This window comes from Lissotriton vulgaris, unplaced genomic scaffold (genome assembly GCF_964263255.1).
Source record: "Lissotriton vulgaris unplaced genomic scaffold, aLisVul1.2 SCAFFOLD_262, whole genome shotgun sequence".
Classification (NCBI taxonomy): Eukaryota; Metazoa; Chordata; class Amphibia; order Caudata; family Salamandridae; genus Lissotriton; species Lissotriton vulgaris.
Window position 1 is genome coordinate 1 of NW_028253771.1, and position 4,158 is coordinate 4,158.

Sequence of the window (4,158 nt, forward strand, 5' to 3'; positions counted from 1 at the left end):
AAGGGAGTTGTGGCTTAGTGCCGAGCAACAGCTCGAGACACTTCTAAAATAGGGCGACCGGATACAGAACCCTAATAAAAACCGGGACATTTCACTAAAATACAAGAAGGACTACACTTTTTTTTCATTAATCAAGGGAACACAGAATGACAGCGTGCATCAATTTAGAACAAGCATTGAAAATGCAATAGGTCTCGCCTTTGATTAAGTTAAAGCCATTTGCTTTGCTATACAATATCATTAGCAAAGCAAATGGCTTTAACTTAATCAAAGGCGAGACCTATTGCATTTTCAATGCTTGTTGCATATGCTGTACACTTGTGTGGTTGCCTGAAATTCCCAGGTGCACACAGCATACATGCCAACATTTCAGGAGAGCAAAGTGGGAGATTTAAACAAGCATTTACAATGCAATGGTCTCGGCATCATTAAAGGTAGAGCTATTGGCATTGCTCATGACATTTCTTTTTTTTTTAAATCATCAAGGGCATTGTCATTTAGATTGCCAATACTTTAGTATTTAAATAAATGGCATTGTCATTTACAATGCCAATAGCTACACCCTACACAGAGCCACTCTCACACAGACACACTCAACAGCACTCTGCACTCAAAAGCACACAGCACTCTACAGCACACAGCACTCTGCGCTCGACAGCACACAGCACTCTGTGCTCGACAGCACACAGCACTCGACAGCAAACAGCACTCTACACCACACAGCACTCTACACCACACAGCACTCAGCACTCTACAGCACACAACACTCTACAGCACACAGCACTCTGCACTCAACATCACACAGCACTCTGCACTCAACATCACACAGCACTCTGCCCTCAACAGCACTCAAAAGCACTCTGCACTTAAAAGCACTCTGCACTCAACATCACTCTGCACTCAACATCACTCTGCACTCAACATCACTCTGCACTCTACAGCACACAGCACTCTACAGCACACAGCACACAGCACTCTGCACTCTAGAGCACTCTACAGCGCACAGCACTCTACAGCGCACAGCACTCTAAAGCACAAAGCACTCTAAAGCACACAGCACTCTACAGCACACAGATAGCTACACCCTACACAGAGCCACCCTCACACAGACACACTCAACAGCACTCTGCACTCAAAAGCACACAGCACTCTACAGCACACAGATAGCTAAACCCTACACAGAGTCACCCTCACACAGACACACTCAACAGCACTCTGCACTCAAAAGCACACAGCACACAGCACTCTGATGTACTGGCGCAGTAAAATAATGCAAACTGCTTTCTGTAGCGAGAAGTGAGTACTGAAGGTTGTGACATTTCAAAAAGAATAAAGATAGGTCAGAGATAATCTAGGGGTAGCCTTAATTGGAGCAAGGTCAGCGCAAAAAGGTTATGTAGTGAGATACAGAGACTTAATATGTCTAAAATGGAGAACAGAAGAGACATACAATTATTTCAAGGCATATATACAGTGAAAGGAGTGACCATGCGCTAATAGGAGGGAATTCTATAAAAAGAGGTCAATAGATAAGAATTTTAGGTGGGTGAGGTAGGCAGGGTGGAGCTTCGGGGTGAAACAGGAATTCTGCATAGCAGCGGATGCACATGCAAATACTCTAGCACCATTGGGGATGGAAAATTCAAATGTAATAAGAAGGACTGGGACATGCACAGAGGAGTCATTATAGGAGGAAAGGGAACTGAAAAATGATCTCCTCCTGGGGCTTTCAACTTGGCACTTCATCTATGTAAGTATGCAAATAATATATGCAGATTTATAGAATCTACTGCAAGTACCTGTCGATTCGTTATTTACATATCTCTTCTTAAAGCTTTACTCTGTCATTCTTGGAAAATAGCGTGCTGAATAAGTACTTTTTCAAGGAAGAAACGGGAGGGGACGTTTTTGCTGTGCAGGGGTGCTTAGCCAACCACAGTTTACCTAGTCCTGGCGACGCTGCTGTGCACTCGCCGTCATCCATGTTGTTGTAAATCTGGACCACCTGGTTTGCGAAAAAGGCCCCGGATATCTTGCCCTGGATCCCGCTAGCCAGAGCGGACATCTCAGTGAAGACAGCCGGGCTGTAGGGGTTCATGCAGGCTGTGGCGAGGAAGTTTTTGACGCCTGCCAGGAACCAGGTCCCATTTTCACTGCACGCAAGGGGGCTCCCGATGTCACCCTGTGAACACAGATTGGAGAAGGGGGCACATCTCTTAGTGAGGACACATGGACCGTAGTTTGTAAGCACTTAGAGACGTCGCATAATATGTTTAATACCATTGATGCCACGGTGTTGTGGACAAACAAGTGAAAACTGTACATAATATAAACAAGTAAAAAAAACACGCATGCAAAATAAAATATCAATGAACATTCACACGCCACTTGGCGTCCCTTGCATCTTTATCAAGGAGCTCCAAGTCAAAATTTAGAGAAAGCGGTGGTATGCAAGTTTTTTTTCAAAGAGCTGCCAGCCTCAATTATCCAAACGGTTAGTTCTCTACTTTTATTGAGGGTTTCAAAGTCAAACATTATGCATTCCGACATGAAGTATAGGTAAACCAAGAGTGAAGAAATTCTATGGTGGGACCCGAACACCACAGCTTAAAAGACACATAAACACAGAAGAGTAACGAAAAGTCATCTTGTAGAGGATACAGCGAGAGAAAAAGTTCAACCAAAGAATTGGACCACACAGTAGCTGCCAGCAACGTTTGATCACTCTGGCCTGCCCAAACTAACCTCCCGCACCTACTCCAGAGGTGGCATCTTCTGCCCGGCAGACACGGGTACCAGCCGGAGAGATGGGCGCCTGAAGAGGCGAGCCAGGGGTTTAAAGGACAGCAGTGATGCGCACCCCAGCGGCACCTCGGCAAGGAGCGCCTTTCACAATGGGGAAATAATGTCCGCTTAGCAAAGAAGCGAACAGATCGCCTGGATTCTCGTAGAGAGGGAGGCGGGGAAAGAGCAGCGCCCGCTCGGTGGCCCGGCTCTCATGGCTCCCCACGGCTTGTCTCGCTTCCCAGCAGCCCGGGTTCTCAGGCCTGGCGACCTCATCAGCAAGAGGGGGCGGGAAAAAGACACGGACAGCGGGAGGGGGTGGGAAACATACACGGATAGCGGGGCAGAAGGCAAGACAAGAAAAACACGAGTGCAATCAGGGGGAAGACAGCAAGAGGACAGCAAGGAACGGCTCACCTTCACTGCGGGTGAAAACAAAATGGCGGGCGCAAGCTTCCGAATTTTTCTGAATCGGGGGTGTGGTTTTGTGGTTCTGAGTGACAGATGACGTCACTGTCTAAAGAACAGCAAAACTTACGCCCCCGAATCCGAAAGAGACGGGGCTAAATCGGAGTGACGCATCTATCCTCCAATGGCTGGCCTCCGTTTAGGAAGCCAACCAATGGAGGAGACGGAGGGAGGCGAGTTCTAAAGCCCTACTAAGAAACATTAATTCTCCGACCCCAGACTGCGCAAGCACAGCCTTTAGGTCCTCGACCTAAATAAAAATCGGGACAATGGGGCTTTGAATCGGGTTACTGGCATGTATGGGCTTTGGAAGTGTGCTGCTGTAGGATCGGACATTTGAAATGTAAATGCACGTTTTTTTCTTACCATTCAGAAGCATGGAGCATAATGGCAGCCAGAGAGGGTGATGCAAGTGTTGGGCACTGGCCTGTCAGGTTGTTGGAAGTGGTAAGCAAGGTCCGATGCACACAACAAGTATGTGTGATATGATTGATCATATACAAGTAGCAAGGATGGAGTCGCACAAATGTGTTCTTATTGTGTCGTTTTATTGGAATGCATATAGTTGGAACATGAGACCAGCCGACACATGTTTCGTCAAGAAGGGTGATAACCCGTGACTCTACAGGGCTGGGGGTGACATAAAAAAGGGAAGGTGGGTGATAACGTGTAAGCACGACAGAACACATTACACGGTATATAAGAGGGGGAAGTATAGGCCAGTGGTCAGAGGGAAACCTACATGTGTGTGGAAACCGAAAAGGGTGAAGTGAGGGGAGGCATGATAGTGACATTCTGTGAGTGATAAGGGTAGAAGAAAACCCAATGTGGTAATGGAATCAGGCTTAGGTATAATAACAACATAGTCATTAAGGAAAAAAACACAATTGATTTCGTGTATACGCA